At 39.9% G+C, this 14,010-nt stretch overlaps 1 long non-coding RNA gene across 1 annotated transcript in view; it reads right to left on the minus strand.

Moving 5' to 3' along the window:
* Positions 1-14,010, minus strand: part of LOC141509007 (uncharacterized) — a 135,672-nt gene that overhangs the window by 60,312 nt on the left and 61,350 nt on the right. The window contains exons 3-4 of the long non-coding RNA XR_012474561.1: positions 8,384-8,689; positions 7,874-7,975 (exon numbers count right to left, since the gene is read on the minus strand). This is a non-coding gene — a long non-coding RNA (uncharacterized LOC141509007). The remainder of the gene's footprint in view (positions 1-7,873; positions 7,976-8,383; positions 8,690-14,010) is intronic.

Here is a 14,010-nt window from a genome sequence, read left to right on the forward strand (position 1 = left end):
AGGCCGGTGCTTTATCCACTACGTCACCTATCTGCCCCATATGTGTACTATTTAAGAGATGTATATCTTCATTGGGTGTCTAAATATTTGGAGTGTCTCATAGATGATGATCTTGGGTCTGACCCACCTCTATTGAGGGGAGAAGAGTAAGGATTGCTATTGCAATGTCAGCTCTACAGTGCTGACACTACAGAGATAGGGGAAAGGCTAATCCTGGAATTGTAAAATGTAAGTTCCTGAGGGTAGGAACTGTCTCAGCCTTTCCTTTGTGTTCCAAGATTCAATGAGAGCCTTGGTTCATAGGGGCACCTTATAAATGTTGTTGGGTCCAGAAAGAAAACTACCCAAGTCCTTGACCTCAAGGAGACAAAAACTAACACAGTCGTGAAAAATCATCATTTGATGCTGACTTTGCTGTTTTATCACAGGGAGAAATGGCAGGAGAAAGGATTGGGTCAGAGGTAAGTGCGATAGCTGGAGGTAAATTGTTCTTATCATGCCCTGTTTTATTCATCTTTGTTGTTGTTTTCATTCTTATTAATATATTTTGCCTTTATCTCATCTACATTTCCTGATATATCCCTTCTCATTTCCCTTCCCAGAAAGCTATCTTTAACAATACTTTTAACTTGTATTTTTTTGTTTATTTACAATAATCTTGTTGTGAGAGTAATCATAAACTCCCCTCCCCCCAAAAAAGATGAGAAACCTCAAGAATAGTGAGAGAGAAAAAAAGTGTACTTCAGTCTGTGTTCAGATTCCAATGGCTCTGTCTCCAGGATGAGTTGTCTTCCCCATCATAGCCACCAGAGAAGTTGCTTCAATATTTTTCCTACAGTTGCTATCACTAGCTATATTTCCCTCCACTCTATTCCTCCCCATTCTCATCTATTCCATTATTTCTCTCCTTTTATCCTGACTCTGTTCATAAGTGTGTTGTATCTGAGTACCCTCTCCCATATATTCCCTCTCTTCCATCACCTATTCTCCCTTTCCCTCCCCCTGTCCCCTCCCCATCCCATCCCTTTCTTCTCATTTTTCTCTAGGGTAAGATTGATTTCTATACCATATTAAATGTGTATGTTATTTCCTCTCTGAGACATTTCTGATGAGAATAAAGGCTCACTCATTCCCCCTCACCTTCTCCCATTCCACTCTATGTAAAAACTTTTTCTTGACTCTTATGTGAAATATCTTAGCCCCTTCTTCCTCTCCTTTCTCTTCCTCCCAGTACTTTCCTTTATCACCCTTTGATTCCTCTTTTTACTATATTATACCATCATATTCAGGTCCTTCCTGTGCCTTGTGCTCCTTCTAACTGCTCTTATAACTCACATGAGTTATCAATATCTTCTTCCCATGCAGGAATACAAACAGTTCAACATCATTAAGTTCCTCATAAGCAAGCCCTGTATTTGGAGATCAAACTTTCTGTTCAGCTCTGGTATTTCAATAGAAAAGTCTGAAAGTCCCCTGTTTCATTGAAAGTCCATCTTTTCCACTGAAGGAGGATGTTCAGTTTTGCTGGGTGGTTGATTCTTGATTGTAAACCAAGATCTTTTGCCTTCTGGAATATCATATTCCAAGCCCTATGAGCCCTCAATGTAGATGTTGCCAGATCCTGTGTAATCCTGAATATAGAGCCATGATAGTTGAATTGTTTGTTTCTGGCAACTTTTAGTATTTTCTCTTTGCCTTGGGAATTCTGGAGTTTGGCTCTAATATTCCTGGAAGTTTTTCTTTTGGAATCTCTTCCAGGAGGTGATTGGTGAATTCCCTCAATTTCTATTTTATCCTCTGCTTCTAGGATCTCAGGGCAATTTTTCTGTATTATTTCTTGAAAAATGAAGTCTAGGCTCTTTTCCTGGTAATGAATTTCAGGTAGCCCAATCATTTTTAAATGATCTCTTCTGGATCTGTTTTCAAGGTCAGTTGTTTTTCCAATGAGATATTTCATATTTTCTTCTAATTTTTTTGTTTTTTTTTGGTATAGTTTCAGCTTCCTTTAGTTCCATCCTGCATTTAAAGGAGTTATTTTCTTCAGAGAGCTTTTTTTAATCTCCTTTGCCAGCTGGACAATTCTGCTTTTTAAGGCATTTTTCTCATTTGCTTTTTTGTTGCTTTTTCCATTTGGCCTAAACCGGTTTTTAACATGTTATTTTCTTCAGTACTTTTTTGTATTTCTTTCACCAAGCTTCTGATTTGGTTTTTATGATTTATCTGCATCCCTCTCATTTCTCCTCCCAATTTTTTTCTACCTCCCTTAATTGCTTTTCAAAGTCTATTTTGAGCTCATCCATAGTCTAAGCCCATTTTCTATTTCTCTTGGAGGTTTTGGATATAGAAGCTTCAATTTTGGCATCATAGCAGTATATATATTTTGATCTTCCAATGGGACCAAAGTAATTTTCTATGGCCAGATTCTTCTTTTTCTTTTGTTTGCTCATTTCCTCAGCTATGAATGATTTACCATACTTCCAAGGCTTTGGGTTTTTTGGGGGACAACCCACAGGGGCCTTAATTCCTCCAAGGTCTTATGAGAGGCTCTGATTTCTCTCTTGCCTGTGCTCTGGGATGTAGTTGACCACAGGCCCTTCCTTCTGCCCTGGAGCTGTGAGGGTAGCCCCTGCTCAGCTTTGGTGGTGTGGGAGCCCAGGCTGTAACCTGGATTTGAGGGTAGGCAAATAGCTGAGTCTTGCCCCAGGGAGAGCAGAGGGACTTCTTCAGTCTCCCTGACCCCCTTACCATCTATGGGCTGAGAGCTCTGGATGTACTGGATGGCTCTGCCAACTAGTGTTGCAGGTTCTCACTGGAGCTCCGCTCTGCACTCACTCTGGTATGCCACAGACCCAGGCACCTGGCTTGACTGTGCTGTACTGCGGCTGTGGTTGTGTTGCAGCTTTTTTTCCAACTCCTGGTCCCAGTGGAACAGATCTTTCCTGCAGAACTTCTAAGTTGTCTTGGACTGGGAAATTGTATCATTCAGTCTTTATGTGAGTTCTGTCTCTCTAAATTTTGGCTAGAGTCATAATATGATGGCTTTTGGAGTTTTGGGGGGGAATGAGTTTCCAGGAATTCCTTCCTTCATGCTGCCGTCTTGGCTCTGCCCCCAACAATAAATATTTTTTTAAAGAAATAAAAAAATGGTTCAGCGAAGTTAACTAATGTATTAATCAGATTAATCAAGTCTAATATTGTATACAGTGTTCTGCCCCCATAGTTCCCACCTTGAAAGAAATGAGGGACCACTCTATTTTATTGATTGCTTTTTTGTCTTTAGGTCAAAATTGTTTTTCATTCCCAAGCAGATCAAATCTTCCTCTCCCTCCCTCCTCCCCAGGTAAAACAACTTAGCAAAAACAGCAGTACAGAGATGTACCTGACATTGCATAACAGATTCTATCAGAGTAATCCTCCATGTCACAAGAAGACATGAGAAATAGTCTATTCTTTTTTTTTTTTTGCAAGGCAAATGGGATTAAGTGGCTTGCTCAAGGCCACATAACTAGGTAGTGATTAAGTGTCTGAGGCTGGATTTGAACTCAGGTACCCCTGACTCCAAGGCCAGTGCTTTATCCACTACGCCACCTAGCCTCCTGAAATAGTCTATTCTTAATGAAACCAATCTTACTTTTGAATTTATATCACTGGAACATTGGAGTCATTCAGTACATTGGAAGTTGACTTTGGACTTTGATAGAGGAATCTTGGGCATGTGTCCTAAGTCTGCCACTAACTCATTTTGTAGCCTTTTGCCATTCACTTGCCCTTTCTAGGCTTATGCTTCTTCTGTAAAATAAGAGGTATGACACTGTTGGTAGAGCTGCGAACTCATCCAACCTTTCTGGAGAGCAATCTGGAACTACACCCAAAGGGCAACAAAAATGTGCATACCCTTTGATCCAGCAATATAACTACTGGGTCTATACCCTGAAGAGATGATGAAAAAGTGTAAAAAATCACTTGTACAAAAATATTCATAGCAGCCCTGTTCGTGGTAGCAAAGAACTGGAAATTGAGTGAATGTCCATCAATTGGGGAATGGCTTAGCAAACTGTGGTATATGTATGTCATGGAACCATTAGATCTATTAGAAACCAGGAGGGATGGGAATTCAGAGAAGCCTGGAAGGATTTGCATGAACTGCTGCTGATCAAGATAAGCAAAACTAGAAGAACATTGTACACCATAACAGCAACATGGAGTTGATGTCAACCTTAATAGACCTGCTCATTCCATTAGTGCAATAATCAGGGGCAATTTTAGAACACTTGCGACAGAGAATACCATTTATATCCAGAGAAAGAACTGTGGAGTTTAAACAAAGACCAAAGTCTATTACCTTCAATATTTTTTAAAAGCGTCTTATGAACTACATAATTTTGCTATCTCTAATATTTTATTTTCTCTTCAAGGAGATGATTTTTCTCCCAATACATTCAATTTCAATCAATGTATAGTATGGAAACAATGTAAAGATTATCAGACTGCCTTCTGTGGTGGGATGGGGATGGGGAGGGAGGTTGGGGAAAAATCGTAAAATTCAAAACCTTACAGAAAGTGATAGGTAGAAACTACTATTGTATATAATTGGAAAACAAATAAAATATTAATAAAATAATAAAAAATAAGAGATATGAATTAGACCAAAAGTCTTTATCCTTACTAGTGTCCCCATGGACACCTGGGATAGTCAAGTGGCCTATGGATCCCTTCTCAGAATAATGTATTTCAATGCATAAAATGAACTAGACAGGGTTACCAAGAAAACCTAAATTTCTAAATGAATGAATAAATAAATAAATAGAAATATTTTAAAAAATAAATTCTCAATCCCCAGGTTAAAAGCCCTTGGATTAATTTAAGATAGTTTGAAGCTAACCTTATTTTGTAGATGAGGAGACTAGAGAGTTTGAGCATCTAGTCCAAATTTTCAAATTCAAAAATTAAATAAATAAAGGTTCACATTCTTTTGAAGTTTTATGTGTGTGCTGAAAGTTTTAAAATGTAATTGACAACCTCTGCTGTGTCTGTCATTTTATTAATTATATGTAAAATCCCTCTTGTCTTTCAAAAGCCTCTTATCTTTGTTCTTTGAGTAATGAGGGCTGGTTGCCTTATTTCAAAGTCCTTGAAGGAGACATTTGGAAGCACCTATATTTCCTGGCTCTAATCTCCTTTCTTTTGCTTCATTGAGTCCTGATGGATCTGGCTGGTCAAGTCCATATTATTTTATGAACTCTTCACTTTTTTTAAAATAATGCATCAATCTTCCCATCCCTAATTTTTTCATAAATTCTTCTGCCTCCAAAAGTCATGCCTACCAGCCCTGCTACTATCTTATCCCCACAACATGGTACATTTCTGATGAATCACAAGTTTATATTTATAAGTAGTATGGAGAAGATGCCTGCCAACCATAGGAAGGAGTAACCTGTGAGGTTTACTGTATACAAAGGGATGTCTATCGGAGGGTGACCCTATGGATCACTCAACGGTAGTCCTTTTGTATCAAAGGTCCACAACTATAGGAGAGATGAAGCAAGTGTTATCCAACTCAGTGAAAATTATGGCTTTTTAAAAACTGTTCAGAGGTTACAACCTGCAACAATTTGTTGAATCACAAATTGTATGAAGTAGCATATTACAGCCAAGCCAGTGAACATTTATTAAGCACCTACTGTATGCCAAACACAGTGCTAAGTACTGAGGGTAAGAAGAAAGACAAATGAGAGTTTCTGCCCTCAAGAAGCTCACAGTTTAATGGGAGATATGTGACATGTAAGTAACTGTGTACAAACAGGATGTAGACAGAATAAATTGAGATAATCACAAAAGGAAGATAACAGTAAAGATCACTTGTCTCTAAAGAAACTGGAAAACAGAAGTCAGTTACTACCTATAGATCTTGGGAAAGTAGCAAATTCCTTGGTCTTCAGGTTCCTCATTCAGTAAATGAGAGAGTTGGGCTAGATGGCCTTTTAAACCCCTCATAGTAATAGATTTATGAACCTAAATCAAGATGTTGTAGCAAGAAAGGAAAGAGAGAGATGATCTAGGGTGAACCCTCACTTGTGAGTGCTGGTTGATGAGGAGAGCATGAACTATGACATTTCTCTTTTTATCTTTCTTAGAGGAGCAACTGGTAGCATAGAAGAATGCCAGATGTGGAGTCAGGAAGACCTGAGTTCAAATCCAGCCTCAGACACCAGCTATGTGACCCTGGGCGAGTCATTTCACCCTGTGTGTCCCAGTTTCCTTATCTGTAAAATGAACTGGAGAAGGAAATAGCAAATTACTCCAATATCTCTGCCAAGAAACCCCAAATGGGTTCATAAAGAGTCAGACATGACTAAAATGACTGAACAACATCTCCTTTAGAATAGTATTGAAATAGATGCTTCTTTAGGGCAGCAATTGTCTTGTTTGTTTGTATTTGTATATTTAGCAGTTTTGCACAGTGCATGTTAGAATAAGCACTTAATAAATGCTCATTTGTCTTTCTGTATCTCATCAATCATCAGCACAGAACTTGGTAGATAGCAAGCACTAATAATGCTTGTGTATCTTATTTTATCTCTTCTTCCCTTTCTCCTTCCTTCGTTCCTTTTTCTTTCATATCTCTATCTACCTATTTCTCCATCCATCCATCCATCCATCCATCCATCCATCCATCTTTCTTTCTTTCTTTCTTTCTTTCTTTCTTTCTTTCTTTCTTTCTTTCTTTCTTTCTTTCTTTCTTTCTTTCTATCTGTCTGTCTGTCCATCCGTCCATCTGTCCATCCGTCTGTCTATCTATCTATCTACAGGTGAGATGAGAATTGGGCAAAGGTGGACACCAAAGGTAAATGAGCAGCTCTGAAAAGGATTCAGCAAGTTCCCACACTAGAGGTGCTAGTTCTCCCCAAACTCCATAAACACTTTCACCTGAGGCATATCAATGATCACATCTCATTAAAACCATCTAGGCAGATGAGCAAAACCAGGTTGAGGATAAACTTCAGGCTTCAAACCTGTTGGCGAATTGGGGGTATGGAATGGGCAAAGAAAACACTTTGTTTCAATAGGGAGAAAGTTGACTCAAACAGGCACTGCACAGTACTTAGAGCTTGTTCAGACAACAAAGAGCCAAGACCACCCACTGTATTCCAGGTCATTGCCAGGTCTCTTGACTTTTGTCCTATGACTGGACTTAGATGACTTAGGAAGAGAGTGAGGTTGAGGACTTTGCACAATTCTGCCTCACTTAAATCCAAGTCATGACATTACCCCATGAACATCTATCCATCTATCCATATAGCTAATCTACCTCTTATCTATTAGCTATCATTTCTCTTAGAAAAATACAGACAGCATGGGTTAATGGACAGTATAGACAGAATAAATTGGACTCAAAACATGGAGTCAAATTCCACTTCTGACACTGTTGGTGTGGCTCTGGGAAAGTCACTTAATCTTTCCAGGCCTTAGTTTCCTCATCTGTAAAATGGGGATAATAATAAGTTCTGCCTCTTAGGGTTGTTGTGAGAATCAAAGAGCTGTGAGTGTAAAGCTCTTTTCAAACCCTAAAGAGCTCTGCAAACATGAGTTACAATCATTAGTGAACATAGTGTGGAAAAAGTAGCCCCTGAGCTAAGCTTTAAAGGGAGAGAAGGGCTGTAACTTGCAAAGAAGAGGTAGTGCATCTAGACACAGTGGAATACTGTGATTATGTAAGAAACCAAAAAAGAGCAGTAACAGGAAGAGGGGACAAGTCTAGTTTGGTTGGAATGAAGTCTGCCTGAATGTCAGATATATGTGTTGGAGGAGGTCTAATATGTAAAGATGAGACTTGTAGGTGGCAAGGATAGATGTGATCTGCGATTTGGCTCACCTTTGCAGAGAGGAGGGGGTGGACTGTAGCAGCACTGTCAGCAACCTAACAGGGGAGAAGTAAAGACAGGATCCAGGACCTCTAAAGGAAGCATCCTTTCATCTGCAAGAGGAAAAGTGGATTAGAATTACATCTATCCACCACAATTCATGCCTATTCCTCTAGGGGGACAATATTTGGGAGTAACCAGGATGCCACTTTCTCTAATCCCTCTAAAAGGGGAGGGTGGACCTAATATTACATTTACTAACAGCCCTTTCCCTCCAAATACTGCTCTCTCTCTCTCTCTCTCTCTCTCTCTCTCTCTCTCTCTCTCTCTCTCTCTCTCTCTTTCTCTCTCTCTCTCATTCTCTCTCTCTCTTTCACACACACACACACACATCAAATCTCCACAAGCACAAATCTTAAAAACAAGACTAAGCTTCTTTATCAAAGAAACAAATAGAAATCATAAACATTACATAGATTAGAATATAACAAAGAGTATACAAGAATAAATTTGTTTTTCACCTGGGAGTGAGAGAGGATGATCTCATTGAGATAGAATTCTCTCTGAACAGTCTCTGGGGTTGCAAGTACTGTAAATTAAGAGACGTGATGCTGACTGGCATCTTCTTCATTTCTTTATCTCTAAAATTTCAGTCCACCATTCAGAAGTTCATAGCCCTCTGGGCTCATCTCTGTTCTTGAAGACCTTTCTCAAAGCATGTCCAACAAATTCCGCAATACTGTTAAGCGCTTATTTCTCAACCAATCAGGAATTATATTTTCCTCCTCCCAAGCCATAGGGGTTTTCTCCAGCTAAATTGTGCCATACTTGGCCAGAAACAGTGTTAAAATGAAATAAAGATAGAAACAAATTAATCATAAACATTTATGTATATTTAAATATTATATTATGTACACTGAGGATACAAAGAAAAAGTAATACCAGTTCCTGTCCTCAAGGATCTTACATTCTAATGAGGAAACAACATATACATAAATAGGTACATTCAGATACATCCAAAATAAATTAAAAAAACCTTTGAGGGGAGGGCACTAGCAGTTGGGACACTGAAAAGACCTCTTGCCAAGTTAGCATTTGAGCTGAGTCTTGAAGGGGGAGATGTGTTAAGTCACCAGCCTCACTTTCTCCTCCAGAGTCATCTGGATCCAGTGGCCAGATATGAAACAGCAGGAACAAAGATGGCCCCGAATGCAAGGCAATCAGGGCTAAGTGACTTGCCCAAGATCACGCAACTAGTTAAGTGTCTGAAACTGTATTTAAACTAAGGTCCTCCTGACTTCAGGGCCAGTGCTCTAACCACTTTGCCATCTAGCTACACAACATATGTTTGTTTTTACTTGTAAATATATGTACTTCTATACAAATAACCATGTACATTATAAAACACAAAAATAGAAACTTTAAAAAGATTCAATAAAGATGAAAGATTCCATAGAAAATCATGAAATTTTGTCAGAATAGGGGAGAGGTGTGATCATATCATCATTTTAGAAAAACCATGATGGGGTGGCTAGGTGGCACAGTGGATAGAGCACCGGCCCTGGAGTCAGGAGTACCTGGGTTCAAATCTGGTCTCAGACACTTAATAATTACCTAGCTGTGTGGCCTTGGGCAAGCCACTTAACCCCATTTGCCTTGCAAAAACCTAAAAAAAACCCATGATGGTAGCTCTTTGGATGAGGAATTGGATAAAGAGATGAGACCTGAGTCAAGGAGGCCAGTGAAGAAACCATTGAGATAATTGAGAGGTGATGAGAGTTATGGAAGAGATGAAAGTTGGGGGAGATATGGAAGTAGAACCAAGAAAATCTTGCAACTGATTGATTATGTAGGGTGAGAGAAAGGGAGAAGATGAAGATGATACTGAGTGTGACTGCAGGGATGGCTGTCCTTTTAACAGTAATGAGGAATGTTTAGGGGGAGAGATAGTATAATGAGATCCATGATGTAATGAACTCATTCTTCCCACCCAAAAAAAGAAAGTGTTTGATATGGGCCTCTTACTCATGGATCACAGTCCTGAGCATATAGTCCAAGGAGTGGGTATGTTTAGAAGGAAGGGATTTTCCCAGTGATGCCATCTTAGATGCAGCTCTATGTACCTGGTTAGCAGTAGATTATAGGTAGTCTCCTGACTAAGAAGGGTTAGTCCTGGAACTTTTCTGAAGCCTGGCAGGGAAATATTGAGGAAGATAATTAGGTGTGGCTGTGTTGGGCTCTGTCTTGGAGAAGATGGGATTGGATGCAGCACATTTTCCTACCCATGCTGATTGGATCATAACCCTGCCCCCCATAGGATCAAGTCATAGCCATTTTAGGATCAGGCTCCTCTCTCCTATCAGTCACTTTGAAAACCCCTGATCTACCCACTAAACCATGCTGCTTTGCATGTAATTTCAATCTAAAGGGAGTCATCTAAAGAGATAAAACAACCCAGAGGTGTACCTCTGATCAACTCTTAGAACAAACCAGTTGTCTCTCCAAGATGCCCTTTGGAATATATTTCACCATTGCAGGAATTCAAAAAGGCTTCTAGGCACAACTGGGACCATCCTCATCATTTTTTATTGGTGATCTGGAGTTCCCTCCCTTCAGGTTGTCCAAAGGGGTAAGCAACTTTCAAGAAAAGAAAGGTTTACAGGAAAGGTCACCTCCTGGTGTCAGACCAAATTTCCTCTAGCAACCTAACTTTAACTACAGTTGAAAATTATTATAGTTTGACCATTGTTGAGACCTGGAGAAATAGGGAAACCCTCCCCTTTACCTCTTACCAACAAAGATCAGCCCTATTTTTTCATAGATTTTATAAATATCTTTTGTTTTCATATTGCTTATACTTTCCCCTTTATTCCTCTCCCTTTCTTTCCCAGACAGCCACAATCTGTAACAAAGAATTTTTTAAAAGAAAAATAAAGAAGGAAAAATTTTCAGCAAAACCTGTCAACTCACAGAAAAAAAATTTGGAGGCAGTGCTCCATGTCTATAGACCACCCACTGACTTCTGCAAAAGAATAAGGTCTCCCCCAACTCTTTTTTAAATTAAATTTTTTATTGATATCAACTAAATTTCTCCCTGCATCCCTCCTCCTCTTCTTCCCTCCTAGAGAGTCATCCCTTATGAAGGAATATTTTTCAGAGAAAAATTTAAAAAGAAGTTCAACTGATCAATACACATAAAAAAATCTGACAATGAAGACAGTATTTCCTATCTATGGACTGCTCCCCACTCCCGCCTCTGCAAAGGAGCAAGGCCTCTTGTAAACTCTTAATTATAACCTTTCACAAAACACCAGGCTGAGTCTTGCCTTTCTGGGGAGAGACAATCCTTTGAGTTTCAGCAGCCGCCCTACCTTGATTTGCTAGCAAGCTTCCCTGGGAGATAAGCATCATTTTTCCAACATTCATTTCTTTGTGGCCTGAAGAGAATTTCCTGTTGGTCCTCCTCCTCCCAGCAGCAGCCCCTCCTTAGACTCTAGATTCTTTGGACCAGAGGAAATTGAAGTGTGGGAGTTAAACCTATCTGTGGTGTGGGCCTGTGTGATGCATCATTTCATCTTTTCAGACTCAAGTGTGTGTTTCATTCTGGTTAGCAATTCCTGTCTTTGGAGTGAAATCACCTGTTCCCACCTAGGTTGGGCTTTTGAAAAGGAGGGAAGAGGAGTAAAGCAAGGCAGACAAGGCGAGGGAAGAAGTGCTTAGGCTTGGGAATTTCTCAAGCCATTTCCTCCCAGCAGCAATATATGTGGGAGGGAAAGCATGGCTACTCTTTATTGTACAGAGGGGGAAATGAGGACTGAGTAGGCAAAGTACCTTTACAAGTCAGCTTTTTGGATTTCAGCTTCGGCATTCTTTTTGATACCCTAACTTCTTGCAAGTCACATCCTTTCTCAGTGCCTCAGTTTCTTCTTCTTCTTTTTTTTTGCAAGGCAATGGGGTTAAGTGGCTTGCCCAAGGCCACAGAGCTAGGCCATTATTAAGTGTCTGAGACCAGATTTGAACCCAGGTCCTCCTGACTCCAGGGCCAGTGCTTTATCCACTTCGACACCTAACTGCCCTCCTCTTCTTTAAAATGAAGAGATTAGGATAAGATTGGTTCCAGTGCTGTCCCAAATGGAAAACTCTATGTCCTAAGGCCCCTCCCAGCTCTGACATCCAGTGTTCCAAGTCCCCTCCCAACTCCAACACTCTGTGTTCTAAGGGTCCTCCCAGTTCTGACATAACTCCATTCTGGGGCCCTTCCAGCTCTGACATTCCAAGTTCTAAGTCCCCTCCTAGTTTTGGCATTCTGTAGTCTAGATTAGGTTCAGGTCAGTATAACCCTGGGCAAATCATTTAACCTTTCAATTTCCTCAGGCAATTCTCTCTAAACTACAGCTCTGAGAATTGGAGTTGATCTGGAGACACCTAGGTGGTCCCATAGTGTACAGAGCTGGTCCAGGAGTTAGGATGTCCTGAGTCCAAATCCTGCCTCAGGCAGACACGAATAGTATGACCTTGGGTAAGTCACTTAATCCACTTTGCCTGTTTCCTCATCTGTAAAATGAGCTAGAGAAGGAAATGGCAAACTGTTCCAGTATCTTTGCCAAGAAAATCCCAAATGGGGAGTCCATCACAACTGAAAAACAACAACAAAAGATGATCTACATTGGTAAGGGGAGTTTTGAAATGAAAAGTCTAGACAAAATAAAAAGCCCCTCCCAGTCCCAGCTCTTTGTTCTCCCAGGCTATAATCAGAGGTCCCTTCCAGCTTCCTTCTAACTATGAATTCTCCTGCAGTACGCGTCCTTGCCCTCTAATGACTAGACCGAGGCTGGATGTGTAGTGTGTGCTCACTATATCTCTCATCAATTTCCAGAGACTCCTGTCCAGGAGCAGAAGAGTTCAGCCAGGCCCGGAATTCTTATTCAGATGCTATCTGCATTCTCCACCAGCACAGAACTCCCCTCTGTCTAGACAGGTATCATCTTGGGGAAATTACAAACCGCAGCCTCCTGGACATCAGATGCTTTGCCTGAGGTTCTTAGAAACCCATTCTGTAAAGACTCCCTACCTTTGCTGAGGCCAAGTGGGAAAAAATGCACCAAATGGGGTAGAACTCATGGGTTGTTGTCCTAGCTTTGCCACTGACTCAAGGCAGACCTTGGGCAGATTGTTTCCCTTCTCAGGGTCTCAGTGAAGCTGAAAAAATGATCTAAGTTTCTTCCAGCTCTGACATTCTGTGTTCTAAGGGCCCTCCTAGCACTGACCTTCTGTGTTCTAAGGACCCTCCCAGCTCTGACATTCTATGTTCTCAGGACACTCCTAGCACTGACCTTCTGAGTTTAAGAGTTTTGCCAGCTCTGACATTCCCTGTTCTAAGGTCTATACCAAGTCTGACATTCTATTTTCTAAAGTTTTTTTTCCAAGATATCTTGTAACTCTATAATTCTGTTTTAGCATCTTATGTTCTAAGGTCTCTTTTAGTTATTACACCTGATGCCTTGGGGAATTGTGAAGGATTTATGAGTTGGTGGTTTTTATATGAGTTTTTAACAACATGTCTCACTGATGCCTTTTGTTTTTATATCATGGTTATTTCCAGGTAACGCTGCCCTAACCCCTACTCAAGCCAACAAAACCTTTTTTTTTAGTAATAAAGAAAAGCAGGAAAACAAAAGCAGTCAACATAGCTTTAGTGTCTGACAAGATAGGCAGCATCCTGCACCCATAATGATAATTTCTCATCTCTTTTCCAGGAGTAAGATTAGTCTTTTTAATTATAACACAACTTAGACCATTTTTTGTGTTATTCCAGTAGTCATAGTGCTGCTGGTTCTACCGACTTCAGGCTGCATCAGTTCATACAAATTTTCCCTTGTTTCTCTGAATTCTAGGCATTTATTATTTCTTATAGCATAATAATATTACATTAGACTCCTATACCACAATTTGTCCAACCATTTACCAAATATTAGACACCTACTTTGTTTTCAGTTTTTTACTACAACAACAAAAAATGCCATAAATATTTTTATTGGCATAGGATTTTTCTGATTTTGATCTTAGGATATTTGATTAGCAATGAAATCTCTGAATCAAGGGTATGGACATTTTAGTAACACTTTTTTGGCATAATTTTAAATTATCT

This window comes from Macrotis lagotis, chromosome 1, assembly GCF_037893015.1.
Source record: "Macrotis lagotis isolate mMagLag1 chromosome 1, bilby.v1.9.chrom.fasta, whole genome shotgun sequence".
In the NCBI taxonomy this organism is placed as follows: Eukaryota; Metazoa; Chordata; class Mammalia; order Peramelemorphia; family Peramelidae; genus Macrotis; species Macrotis lagotis.